Source organism: Argopecten irradians, chromosome 1 (assembly GCF_041381155.1).
Source record: "Argopecten irradians isolate NY chromosome 1, Ai_NY, whole genome shotgun sequence".
NCBI classification, from domain to species: Eukaryota; Metazoa; Mollusca; class Bivalvia; order Pectinida; family Pectinidae; genus Argopecten; species Argopecten irradians.
This window is the reverse complement of record NC_091134.1, coordinates 57890335-57906010: the sequence shown is the minus strand read 5'-3', so window position 1 is coordinate 57906010 and position 15676 is coordinate 57890335. Positions and strand designations below refer to the sequence as shown.

Genomic DNA, 15676 nt, shown 5'->3' with positions numbered 1-15676 from the left:
ATACGGCTAGGATGTGTTGATTTTGAGTAGGTTTAAGTAGGTAGAGCTGATATTGATATGTGGGTGGTTTTGGTTCGTTTGACGCTAAGGGGAGTAAATCGTAGGTATGTCATAGTGTTTACTCATGAAATATACGTCTCCATATTTGTTTCTTTGAGTTTAATACCTTGTAAAATCATTATTTGGAATAACATTTCACATTTGCATAATGTGTGGGGTTTATTTTCTATTTTTAAATTTCGTATTGAACATTTTGGAGCAACTTCTAGCCTAAGTAAAAATCTCAGTGAGCAGACATTGGCTACTTTAAATAAATCTAAAGTGAACTTGTAAATACTTATGTTGATCGCTAAAACAGTTGTAATACTAATCATGCAATATGTACAAAGTTTAGTATCAGAGAAAAATAAAAATAATCAATTAAACTTTAAATAAAATAGAGATTACTCTAGTTTGAAATACGTTTCCGATCAATAAGTGTATGACCAAGCTAGATTTATATATCTATACATTACGTAAGAAAGTCTCCTGATTCTTAATCAATGATATCTTCTATTCCTTAGTGACTGGATGCAGGACAGATTATACCTTAATCGATATCCTTCTTTCACGATACGGCATTTGATATGAAACATCAACCGGCTAGAGTCAGATTGCATTAGTAAGGAGGATAGGACAACAATTAATCCAGCCAGTACAACAGACCAGATAAAAGCTTCGGATATAACGAGCTAGTGTATTTGTCTTCGTCCGGGATGGTACATATGCAGAATGGCTGTAGTCAATACGATATACAAATCCTTCCGAACGTATTGACTTCACTGTCAATTCTAGTTTTAGGAGGTTTTCTTTTTTTTACTGTTATCCACCTCGGTCTTTGTTTCATGTCTTCGTTACTATAGATTCATCAGGTGTTTTGTCGCTGGCGTTAAGCAAGAATAAATCGAAATCCGTTATCCGGTATTATTTTCATTTAAGCCATTGGAACTTTAAAATCGGTATTGTAGTTGACTGAGCTGTGTAAATTATTGCGTCACACAGATATCATCAACCATAGAGAAGGGAAGCTAACATACACAGAGTAGAGATAAGACAATTCTTGCACTAAACATATATTTGTGTATGGATGGAAATAGCTATTATTTGCCTTTGTCACATCCTTTACATTTTCTTTCCCTTTCTAATACATTATCCCATGTGTTCAGTATATCATATTGTTTACTGTTATTGCCTCGGTACTTAATTCAACTTTTGCATATCCTCTTTTATTTGTTTATAAAATTGGGAAAAAACGACAAAAATGACAAATCTGGCTTATGGTGACTTGTGCAAAGTGCATACATTTCAGAAATTAATATCGTTGGTGGAACTAGCAAAAATGTTTTCTTTAAATTTTGTTTTGAACAGCATGACACCACAGGAAAAACAATAAATTACAAAAACATGTCAACCTTTCAAAAATAACCGAAAATAGTAACATTTTGTGCAAATTTCCCTTCGATACATAAAGAATTAACGCTAAAATATGGTAAAATATTACAAAACAGCGACCAGTATAAAAGATGTATAAGCCAAGTATATGTGAGGTCACGGTATTACGGGTAGATTCTTAGTTCACACTACATAATTCTCCGTTACAGACTCGTGATTGGCTGGGGTTTTTACGGCTCCCATTTGAAATTTTAAATGCATTTTAATTAGGATAAGCCATGCAGAAGTTGATCGTATCTTATCTAGCGTTTTGTTTTATCATTAATAAATTGATAGGGATCTGCAGATTGTGCGCGTTTTTGATAGGTTTATGCGTTTCTATAAAGACCCTTGAGTGAATATATTGTCGCGAACAATGTCGTTCTAAATTGCCTAAATCCCATATGAACTGTTAAGATATTTTGAAGTTATGTTGCTTATTACTTATTTAGTGATTATGTGTCGTGTATAAATTACCATAGCTTACTGCTATTTAGAGTGACCTACATTTTTAAGTTACTGGTTAAAAGAATTGCCTGTCACATCTAGGTCTATTTCCTTATTTGTACATTTTTTTTGTGTAATTCTTGACATTGACGCTTTAAATTTTTCTAAAAAGATTTTTTCCTATTCTTTCTTTTGTAATTTTGCTTTTCATCCAATCTTTATATAAAAAGAATGTGCATTTCGTTGATAATTGCACATAATATCCTTACAATGGCTTATTGTCATGTTGGCCGTACACTACACAGAACACCGAAAAGAATAACAATGCATAAATATCAACATTAACATTAACAATTAAAACAAGTAAATACTTTTATATCAAATTGATGATATTAAAATTAAAAGTGTTTTGATACATATTTTCATAATTTGTACATTACAATTTATTCCAATAACATATCTACAAACTGTATGCATATTAATTAACGCACTGTGCTAGTAATCCGGAACAAATGTCAATATTTGTTTATTTTTTGTGCTAGAATAAACCATAGTTAAAAATACAATTGATGATTATTTTTACCAGCGAAAATTTATTGTGTTTCCTATTAACCTGTATAACACGTGTTTTCTATTAGTCCACTCTCTAAGTGGGGGATGTATGGATGAGACAAAAACACTAGACGTTTACTACCTTCACACTGTTACGACTTGACAGAGTGGCCCGATTTCTTATAGATCACAAGTTCAATAAGGCGATCACCTAATGAATCAATCGTTCGACAGATCAATACATAGCTGTGGTCATCTATGTCACTACCAGACGGGCCGACTCAGTACCTTGAACCAGCCAACTCTATTTTGATAGTACTCCACTATGTTACCTCTGGTCTCACTCTCATTTGCACTGTCTTCACTCGTGGTATTTCACGATTTCTGTTTCATAGCATTGTCTCAGAGAGTACTCTTCGCAGCAAGATGATAATATCATCGAAGTACCCATCAATATAGGTAGATATTGATATTAAGGAGATGATTATTTGAAAAAAAATGCAAAGCAAGATAGTTTACAGTAGATTTGATTTCACAACAAATGTTAACAAATGAACCTTTTAGTGTTGGTTTTGTTTCTAATAACTTGTCTTCGTTTGATTGTTTTACATTCACAATCTGATGACAGATTTCATGATTTCGTTTCGTTGACAACGTAACCTCTTCTAGAATCGTTACCTATGATGGCATTTGGCTGTACTATTACCCCTTCCAATACTTTATTTTCTCAGAATGTTTGGGAAACAATAATCTTCAATGACATTGCATTGTCTTTTTAAGCTGTTTTTGTATTTTAAAAGAATTTAAAAGAAGATCCTCAATATGTTTTTATATAAATATGACAGGTTATATGCTCAAAATAAAAGAGAAATATCCCGATTTCCATTTTATTTACTTTTCTGCACCATATTGGTTGTTGTTTTTCACTTTCCTATGATGCTGATTGTTGTGGAGTTTCTGAACATATAACATAATCACTAGACCTGTAACTACGATGTTTGGCCCTGGACTACACTTTGTCATATACTACACGTGTGAAGTCACACCTAACGTAGTTTGTCATATACTACACGTGTGAAGTCACACCTAACTTAGTTTGTCATATACTACACGTGTGAAGTCACACCTAACGTAGTTTGTCCTATACAACACGTATGAAATCACCTCTAACGTTGTTTGCCAAATACAACACGCGTGACGTCACGCCTAACGTAGTTTGCTATACATTACACGTGTAGAGTTACTCCTAACGGTGTACATCAACTCCAGTAGCTAATCGTCACTCAATGACGATCACCTAGCTAATTTACTGTCACTGAACCACCAGTATATATATATAACTGTGCCTACCAGCTGTCATAAAACCTATCTCTGTGGTATGATAGTTGTTAAACGTTACTCTGTGTCTATTATTTGTGCCCCGAGGGAGTGTTCTGTCTAATATATCTGGGAATACATCATAGAAGCCAGATAGATAACACTTAGTTTAAGCCTGGGGTAAGAACCACGATATTGAGTAAACTTTGAAACATTTCTTTAAACTCAGGTTTTAGTCTAGTTTGCTCTTCAAGCAAACACATGTCTTCTTTGTGTAATTTGCAAAAGGAGTTGTTTTTGGAGGATGGGTCGCGATTGCTGAGTGGTTTAGGTGTTTTGCTATGTTACCACTAGCACTTCACCTCTGGGCTGTCAGTTCGAAACCCATCAGGCACAGTTGTAAGTTATTAACCGTAGGCGGTTTTTCTCCTAGTACTCCGACTTTTCCTCATCTCCAAATGTTTTTTCGTGTTTAAATAACCACAGCGCGTAACATGACGAACCTAATTGTAAACCTTAAACAGCAGAGTGTTGAAATGTAAGTTTAAAATACGCACAGTACATATACCTGTTATTGTGACAAACCAGTGGAAACCAAAGAATAATTATATATTTATAATTTATGTTGCTAATCACGCGTTAAAACGCAGTTATTGATATTGGAATCTTAGTATCCATATGTACATCGGTCAAATGTGGTGATTCCAAATCGGTTTGTCGGTAGTGAACATTTCTGTTAGCTCCATCATATTTTTAATGTTTATTGATGTTTCTAAGCGCCTTCATCGATGGCGTAGTTGGTACAAGGTGATAAGAAGAAAACTAGGAATTCATGAAAAGTATAACTCGATGTAAACTTAAAATCAACGAAAAATAAGATCTCATGAAAATTCCATCCCATATAAACAATATTCCTTTACGAAAACTATACATCAGGAAAATCCACCATGAACATCCATAATGATTACCAAGATCTGATGCCAAGGGAAATGAATGATGCTGCTTCTACAGATATACTATATAGGAATGTCATTATAATACTACATGGATACATGCAGTAAGGTTCACTTATTACGTTCACATTGCATTAACTTGTTGTAATTTAATTAAATAGATTCGAAAAAAAAGTTCAAAACATAAACCAATTTTATAGCATAGGCATTTCAAACCTGTGTGTGATATTCTAATTTATATTTCTAGATAGCGAAAAAATGCACTAATGAAAAGACTTTTGAAGTTTACATAATACTTACATATTTTTTGTATGTTAATCAGTTGAGTCCTACTGTGGGTGAATATCATTAGAGTACGTTTGTCTATCTGTCTCTCTTTTTACAAACGTCCCACGGACATTTACATTTTATGTCATATATCGAGAGAGCTTTCATTCGCTTTGTATATGTTTATTTATCATGAATCATAAGTATTGCAAAAATAACAAATAAAATGATAATAAAAAACGGCATTTCTGAAAACCGAGAATAATAAATTACGATACCACACGCATCTGTGTATTGCGTAATGCTTCAGAACCATTTGATTTTTAATATCTTTACTTAATTAAATGATTGGAAACAGCGAGTTTTTTAAAAAATTAATAAGCCTCAATTCCCATTGCGGGTACGTAAGATATACTGGGATATGTTATATAATTGGATTATTGGAACGATATTTATTAAAGGTCGTTGTAATCATCATTTCCAAGACATATTCTATGAAATCTAATTATATGTACCCTTAATTATATGATAATGATTTCGTCAGTAATTTGTATTAAAATTTGTCATGTATGCTAATAAACATTAATTAAGGTATAATTGGAATGTTTAACCGGCCACAGTCGTGATTGTACAGCGAATTCTGTAATTTGTGGTAAAACGCCATGTTTGCTACTGTATGTTAAACCGCTAAGTTTATTTTTTATTTTCCATAACTGTTGTTTTTATTAGACCGTTGTGAAGTACTCTAACGGATTTCAGCTGAGAATCCTTTGTTAACATTTTTGTCCAACCTCTTAAATGTTTTCATTGCTTGGCCTATTTCGCTGAAAGATATCCATCCCTTCTTTACATCGTTCATATATTACATTTAAGGACTTATAACATGCTAAAATTACATTAAACAATATTATAATATTTTAACACGATTCATGTAAATCAAGCTAAAAACAATATATATATTTACATTCTAATTGAGAAATTGCTTTTTGTCTTTGGCATTTTCATTTTTATCAACTTAAAACAATCTAACACTAAGATAGGATATATCTTGTGTGTCCTGATCTCGTTCTTATGTTTATTGTTCTTTTTACAACAAAGTCATTATCAATTCCATTGTTCTTTGATAATCTTATCATAATATTGATACAATTACATAGCACTCATGTTCTGATTAAGGTAAATAAAATGATAGTTATCTAGATAAATACGTGTTACAGTTGTCTAGTTACTGTTTATCTATTCATACCAAGGAGATATTGATTTAGTTAATTCAATATATTTTGATCTAATTAACCAAAATACCTGTTTAGCCATACAAATAAATGTTTATCTACTTTCTAGTTATTTACACGTTTATATGTTAATCTATTACCTACTGTGTGGGCATTTTGAAAGATGGTATTTTATCCCCTTAATAATAAAACAAAAATTGGACCAGCCCCTCGTTTTACACAAGACATATTGATCTACTTATTAATAATTTATAGTGTCTTACATAACGCATATTAAGTATGTTTACCATAAAGTTTAAGCTTACAATTATATGGATTTTTTCTTCAATCATTTGAAATAGTAATAATAATGTGATATAGAAATTAATGATGGAATATCAGTTAGGTCATAATTCGAATTAATATATTTTAATTTTCACGAAATGGTTCATGGCTTTGTATTCTTTTATTGCGTCACAAGGTTTTGAAAAAAATTATTAAACTAATTATTTAAGATGCCGTAATTAACGACAGTTGAAATGGTTGAGATTTCAGTACGTTAATGAATGAACAATTAACGATTTATTACATTACAAAGCTATAACGTATTAGTATACTCATAGATAGATAGGTTGAATGCATTAGTTTACATGTACTGATGTTGTGTTTTCATGGTACATACAATTATACTGTATTTAGACTTATGTAAATTGAACAATAATAGAATACTTATGGTAGTGAAGTACAAATCGTTACAACGTTATCATACATATATATCATGATATACATTTACAACTCTATCGGTACTTACATATGTATAACTACCGGTAGATGCATGACTTAATAAGGGTACATAAGGTATCTATATAACGCCCGTCACAGAGGTAGCAATGACAGATGCTGACGTAACACGTACTGTATTACTTCACGTTCAGGCACGTGCGAAACATGTCATTGTTCGTGGTCACAGTAGCTGAACACCAATCAATTATTTAATGTATATCGCCATTGTGTCGTGCGTTTTACGGCCGTATCTAAGGCCTTTAACGGGACGCGCAGATCGGATGGGGACTCTCGGCCGTGACCAGTATACCAATACTGTCGCTTCTGAGTGAAGTGTCATTCCAACAGAAGGATCCTAACAGAGGTCGTAGCCTAACACCTGAAGGAGAGAACTTCTTCTATTTCGGGGCTACCCCAGAAGCTATAAAATGTCTAATAGTACTGACGTCATGGCTTTCGGTGTACAGGTGGGACCCGTATGAAGCAGATGTCAACTAAAACACCACTCAACATAATTGCCATGGTGCATCTTTATCCACTAACAGGTGGAACTATCACACTCAACTGATGGAGTATATTACGGGGACAATGTCTGAATTTTAATGACTTCGTCTCTCGTATAGAAAAACAGACATAAACGATAATAGAAGCCTTCATAACAACAAAATGTTGTTTTATTTTCCTATTTAGGCTTCTTTTCCATTAAATGTGTGTGTGGAAATATGCAATATATTTTGTAGACATGTCACATGGATTATTATTTGTTATGAACAAAACTGAAATAAATATCATGGTTGATTATTTTTAAAAAGTTACAAGTTGTAACTCAATAGAGCATAGAACATACACAAATGAGGAAATGAATAACACATGCATTAAAAGTCTGATTAATAACTTATTATTGCAAAGTTTCAACTTGTTCATATTGCCCAGATAAATATTCAATAAGTCAAAAATATACAAGTTCTATCCCATGCTTCTTGATGTATTGTATCACAATTGTTTTATCATATTTCATCATGAATAAATTGGCGATTCCTGAAAACTGAAATCTGATATATTCATGTTGACAGGGAAATTGTAAACGGTAATCTGCCAAACTGACTCGTCATCTATTATGATACATACCACTCTTTCATATTTGTTTTATGTATTCTACAATTCTTGTGGTAAAGCATGTTTTGAATATTATTTCATCTGTTCATTTCCACCTGTTAACCTTTATACAATGAGGTATAAAAAACCAGAAAACTATTGTTTAATTTATTTAATATAATAATGCTCATAAAGGGGCGAAAAGGGAAACATTTCATAATGTTTATTCTTTTAGTAGATATATTCCCTACCGATATGAAAATGCCTTGCAATGACTTTTTCTTTTTTTATTGTTATGGTTCATAGCATTTGGTGTACTACACACTTTAAGTTTTAAAGTTTTAAAATCTATAGGTACATTTTAAAACCACACTGCATAACGTTTATGGTGAGATAACAAAACCTTCCTTACAAAATAATATGACACTCAAAGTGTAGGTAATATTTTATCTTTTTTTTTAAGTTTGAGTGATTTATCCATATTAATATGAATCTCTTTGGTGTCATCATACCAAACATGATATCATACTAAATGGTACAATATCATGCTAAAGACATTCTGCATGCTCCACTTTATTGGCAAATGAAGGAACTTTTCGATGATTCTTCCTGCGAAGGAAAGGTCACATCTATCTGATAAAGTTTTATTTCCCTTTGTATATAATGATTTATACATCATTTAGGCTGGCCTGTTTTTGTAATGGTAAAGGTACATTTTATTCATAAAGGAACGCCATGCGATTACAAGGTTTATCGAAATATGATTTGGTTTTTAATGGACTATAAAATTCTTCCAAAGAAAATAAACATATTCTGAATGGGTCAATGGACTTAATTTTGTAGATCTGTATAAAGCTACGATAATTTGCAGTGACAGTTCTGTCTGTTGGATATTTATGCGGCAATATTTGATTTTCAACCAATATAAAAGTCCCACACGCGTACAAATCACGGGTATGAAAAGGGCAGAATAATGTTTATAAGGCTTTCCCATTACGGATAATCAGAATACACCTGTTCCTGTAGATGTTTGGGCAAATGTGTAACTCAATTCTTCATTCTTTTTCACATCAAATTAAACGTTATAATGTTTTAGCTTTACATCTTCTTGAAAATTGGATAAAACTAGCGATTATTTCCAGAGTTTTGATTCGCGTAAGTTAAGGAGGATATATCAAACTGATTTTCTGTACTGTTTTACAATGTAATCGGACAATTAAATTGAATATAATTAATTACGTATTATCCATACAAATACAATAAAAACGTTGAAATAAAATGTCAAATTTACGGTGACTGTACTAACGGATTAGAAATACTGTATCCTAGAATCAAAATTTCGATGTAATTCAAAGACTGAAAAATAAGACGTAATGGGAAAAATGTCAGAAGCAGTCGTTTTCACAAAAGAAATTGTAATTTCTTTTATTAACCTTTGGAAACAATCGAATTACTATTTTGATTGCTTTTTCAAGAGTCACATTGCCCAATCCAAATGCAACTACATATATTTCTGACGCCTAAAACATTAATCTAAAATCATTTTCATATCCTTAATTCCTCTTCAGCTATAATAAAGTGTAGCGTTTGGAAGTTACACAATACTGTAATCATTGTAGTTTAATCACATCCAGTTCGGCACGACCAGGTTAACTTTTTGCCAATTTTTACCATTTTAAGCAAAGTTATCAATGGATATTAATATGTCCCGTTTACTGTGGGCAACATCAATAATGGCGTGTTTATCAATTGGACGGTATACTTTTGATTCTGAAAAAATTAAATTCCAAATATATAAGCAATGTTAGGATTAAAACAACGACACAATAGGTAGTCATGAAAACTATTTTAAAGACAGCATAGGAAAATGATGGAACGAAAGGAAGGAAAAAGAAAATAAACATAACATTATATTTAATCTGTCAGCATCAATAAGTTGGGAAAGGACAGTAAACATCAAATGTGCTCATCTTGCACGCATTCTTCATAACTTACAAAAACTGATGCATAATACAAAAATTTAAAATAAAAAGTTAAAATGAATGGTATTCTTTATTATAGGCACTGGACGGGTTATCTGGAACCATATATATTGGACAAATATATGAATTCAATAATTTCACCTGTTACAGCTCACTGCATGTCGTGAGTCGAAGGTAACTAAAATTAGAGTCCTGTTGATCCGGGGCAGTTGTCTGTGTGACAGACAGTCGATATAATGTCACTGACCTCAACTGCTTCCTTTTGGGTAACTCTTACGATAGCGCCATTCTTTCCAGTCTACTGCTATTGTTCTGTACTGTTTATATGTACTCACAGACATCCGTCCTCCTATGACCTTGAGTGTTGTAATGAATTTTTACTGCTGTATAGTCTACTTCTACATATGGCACAAAAACGCAATAAGTTTAAAGTTGAAGGTCATAGTGTTTATACTTTGTTTAGTTCATTCAGGCGTTTTATGAATGGCTTGTGCTTTTGTAATTGCTGATGATATCATTACTAAATAATTAGCCGGTTTAATTGACCATACTAAGAACGTCATTACAGTAATTATATAATTAGCAAGATTATGAACAATACGTCTGTTGTTTTTACATAATGACTCAGTAAAATTGATCTCGTTCATTTGTTTTTGTGTTAGATGTTGGATCAAACATATTTGTCATCTTTTGTATAACTTAATGCAAAATAAAGCTGATTAAATTTTGATCCAAACACATTCTCATTTGTTGTCTTTACCATGCCACAGGTGTTGTAAACTACCATGCATTGAAATATATTTTATAATTTATCGTCTTGGCAATTTTGTTTGTGACCTTTGTAACGTTTTGAAATTTGTTCTGCAAAAAATAAACAGAAAAATGTAATATTTATAATTATATTTTTATAATTTATGCAGGATTTCACATAGATATTAATTGATTCTTGTCTTTTTATTAAGTTGTTGATCGTGTCTTTAATGCATTGGTTTGGTTTAGAACTCCCAACTTGTGTGTCTAGACGGCTAGGGCGACACATCTGACAACTTCAACATTACGTCTTCAGATATGTCTACGATTTCCCATAATTTGCAGTCCTGATTTCCTGCCCTTGTCGAGGCCTGTTTTACTGTTTTCGCTATAACACCTTTACAACACCCGGGCTCGTTTGTTAGACAGTTATATTGTTGCTGACACTGTGCCCATATAATGACCAGGTAACAGTAAAGGTTATAATGGTGATATCGATCAGACCGAGGTGGGCCTCCTTATTATCAAGGTGTAATGTAACTGTGTCAGGTCGATCAAGCTATTGTCATCCTCAATTACTCTGGGACTGGTCTGACCGTTAATGACTATGCTCTGCCAATTTTGTCAACGCATTATAAATGTATACATATCAGTCATGTGAGTTATTACTTTGATAAATTGCTTATGTAACCACAATGTATTTCCTGTAAAAACAAAAGAGATGCATGTCAATCCCATCTGGCTAATTTCGTCGTATTTTAAAGCATGAGCAATAATTAAAAATTAAAAGAAAAAAAAATGAGATATTTAGTTTTTCTTCCGTGGATTGCAATTCTGAATATAAATAGTTCTTTTTCTATTACATTGATAAATTATGAAAAAATAACATAAGTTCTGAGTTCTGATATGATGACTGGGACAGACTTTGTAAAATAACAATCCTTCGACATGGGACACTCGCCAACTTGATAAAGAGGTGTATGTGCTCAACGTTCATGTATTCTTATAAAAGTTAAGAAAAAAGTCTTTTTGGACTTTCCCCAACTTCCCACGAGCTCAACCCTATAATTTTTTGATCGCATGGAGCTTGTTAAAATCTGAATTATTCGCCGAAAGAGTTTTATTTCAGGAACTAAATATTGATAACGTGTATGTAAAGCTACAATTTGTTACGTAACTGTTGAGGCAAACTTTTGGCAAGCACCCAGTATGATGAAAACTACTAGCTTCCTGGGATCTATAACATTAAGATTTCAATTGATTCTCCTCCTATCAAGCAAATTTACGTATCTGAATTTGGTGGGTTGAGAGTTTTAGTCTCGACTGTAGACTAAATTGACGATGCCGAGTGGACTCCGAGGGCGCCAGTTATTTTGCTGACACCATCTTTAACGTTTTGTGCCAACGGACTATCCCCTCTCGTTTCAGGTCTACTACGCAGCTTCGATGATTTAGTTCCGTTTCGTGAGCAGATACTACCAACAGCTGCAAAATACAGGCTTTTAAAGTCCCGCATTTGCCAATGTAGAAGTTAGCTCGTAACTAACCTATCATTTTCTCGCCACCATCCTAGCGAAATCATAGCGTACTTGACAGTTCATTTTGCTGAACATTGGTTCGAATTGCAGCAAGACACCTCTTTTCGTTCACTTAAATTGCTTCTAGCCATTAGTGTGTCTGTTAAGAATGGTCTACAAGTAAGCCGCCAAGCTTGGACAAAGACTTTGAAATCGGAAACCGTGTCACGGTAATGCTAAGGCTGATGCGAGGAGTAAAACACTTCAAGGAGACTTTAATATCCATCGAGCAACCTAAATCATAGAATTCCGTTTAAGTGTTTCATATCAAACGTAAAAAGAAAAGAAGATGCATGAAAATAAACAACCGTGACAGTATTTGAATAACAACTATCATTCATGACATGCGGTGATTTGTTCTATATCCTCCCGCAATCAGTGAAATAGTACGGCTTTAGGACGAAGTTTTAAAAACACATTTTGACTTCATTAAAATATCGAATTGCTTGTACATACCACACACGTGACCCCATGGCAACGTAATCTATTGAAGCTATTATTCTGTTAGCTTTAGATAATCATTTCAAATTCACGCCACAATTCACTACGCATTAATTACCATACAATACCTCAGTTAAATATCCTGACATTGCCTGTACGTTACACGTTAATATACTCCTGGTTCGTCACCATTCCACAGTCCAAATCACAGGATTTTACTGTTGTGATACAAATGTTATCTTTCTTTGATACATTAACTTTACTTAAAAGCGTAGGTCAGATTCTTAGTAAAACATTTTCTTTTCATTAGTGTGTGTTGTGGAATATTTAAATACTAGGTTTATTGTATGAAAATGACACGGTTTATGTTCACCATCCTGCTTTTTGTCAAAGTAAGCAAAGAACGTAACAATGCCCACTAAACATCATTAATTACAAATGCGACCATAATTATAGCGAGAACATGATCATGTTTTTGATATCTTATGTTCAATTTTGACTTTTGCAATATAATAAATTTGGGGTTATTTTATATAAAAATGGGGCTAACGACGTAAGCTTACTGCAATATCTATTATGTAAAATTTAAACAGGTTTGATATCAGATTAAATATGGTGATTACAAACATGATAAGTTTGACCCAATAGTTATCTGGTCAGTGGAAAATCTGTTAAAAGTAAGACATCACTAGATATGTTGTGTATCGAGTCAGTGTATGGCCGGATTAGTAGCTCAATCCTCGTCCTGTTTCGAATTGCTTTATTTCTTTACCATCTAAATCGTTTTATTTTGTGTGTACTATGTTAAAACATATCGAGATATTTCAATTTAACCCGTGTGATTGATGTCAATTTTTTTCTAAAGCAAATTGAATGATACGAGAGGTCGTGTTTGGTCTCAGCAGGTGAAAGGTCACGCTAGCCGATCAGCTTTGTTTGCTCCTAGCATGCCCATGTTCGCAACACGCACATAATACAATGGAAGGACAGAGTAATCCCCTGCCTTTCAGTCCTTACAATTGGTGTTACATCTTCGAGAAACACGAGAAAAAATTAAAGCATTGTATCGCGACTAGAGTCTGGCATTCTTCCCGAAGAAATTACTCCGCTTATTGACTAGATGTGCGTGAATGGGGCCATCCGCTGCCAAGGGCTTCCGACTCCAATGAGTGTATAGATGGATGAGGACCTTCCGATGTCTGTTGCCATCGCTTGTGTTTAGTGGGGGCAGGATCATGCACATGACCAGAATCCTAATTCCAGAATTGGCCGAAATTGCCGTTGTCGTTTTGCTACTTTATGGTAGAAGTCTACTGAACATACACGTCTTTGGATATTCCTAGCATCCCCAGTGCAGCAATATCTCTATGAACATTGGTATCGGTATGGATGCATAACATTAAGGGTCGTTACAGCGACGAACATATATCGGCAGAAATGCATTAGGATCATCAATAATTATACGATACTGCACTGAGTTCCTATACGCGAATCTCGCTAAATGGCTAAAGGAAACAGGATACCACCATCTAAAAGGTGACTCCGAACGGCCAGTCAACAAAGATTTCTAATCGCTATCATTATCCTGTTGCACGGGACATGGTCGGTAGGAATAAGAGTACATGTCGCTGTAATATAAATAGTTCATTTTTCGTGTTAACGTTGACATTATTGACAATGTCAAAATTTATTAATCTTAGAGAACATCTATAATTTGTTTAGAACCTTTTAGCAATTTATCTTGAAGAAAGTAAATTTTGATTTGATTGATTTCATATTTTGTATTGTCTTAATTTTCCTAAAGAAAAATAACAAAAACATGTGCATCAAATAATATGTAGGAGTTTTACATTTTTTCATCTTCCAAATCTTTAAATCCATGTGGCTTTGATGTTTAAGGTTTTCATGCAGATGATACCGGCATCATCATTTTTCATTTATATGGTCAGAAAAAAAACCACTTAAAAAAACAAACAAACAAACAACCCAACAAAACAAAAATCAGAATATGTGCTCCAAATAAGATAATATATTGCGGAAAAAAAGTTTTTCATTTTATTTCATCTTCGAAATCTATATAGCTTTGGTGTTTGAGGTTATCAGAGAAGTTTTTATCCGGCTTTACCCCTTAAGCTAACCAGACCCTCCAGGTTATGTGTATATATGACTGCTGTGGTAGCCATCACACCTGCATGACTGCGACATCACAAGTGTGAAAATCAGATCTTTACATCGCTGCTTTTTCTCAAATCGTTTTCCTCAGAGGGGGAAAATAGCTTTTCTGACATTAATCATATTTTATTCCCATATATCATTCACGGTCATATGAACGCTTTGTCTGGTTCTTGGTAACTCTTGAATGATGCCTCCTCGGTCGTCAGTGGGCTTGGATATATCAGTATAAGTGCAAGATCCCCCACACCTTACCCGATTGTATGCTGTGTCATTATATACTCTTCGAAAGTTAAAAATAAAATCCATCAGATTGACTTTTATCATTTGAATTGATATTGAATTAAAACCACGAAACTAATCTAAAAAGTGATCAAATAAGGAAACTATTATATCTGCTAAGATCCTGAATATTCGTTTACTCGAGAAAATAAGGAAATAATATATTTAAACCTTGATAAGTTTTTCCCCATTTTTGAAGATTTGATATGCAAATCAATATATAGCATTGTACTGTAATCAGATGCATCATTAATATTAAAAAAATCAGGTTCGGTTTGTGAAAAGGTAGAAGATATATTTCTTTTGCGAATTTGTCTATAATTATTAAAATAGATACCAATTCAGGTGAATTAAGTGATTTCACCTTTCCTCCTGTT

At 33.2% G+C, this 15676-nt stretch overlaps 1 long non-coding RNA gene across 3 annotated transcripts in view; it reads left to right on the top strand.

Moving 5' to 3' along the window:
• Positions 1-15676, top strand: part of LOC138335094 (uncharacterized) — a 119567-nt gene that overhangs the window by 32960 nt on the left and 70931 nt on the right. The window lies entirely within an intron of this gene.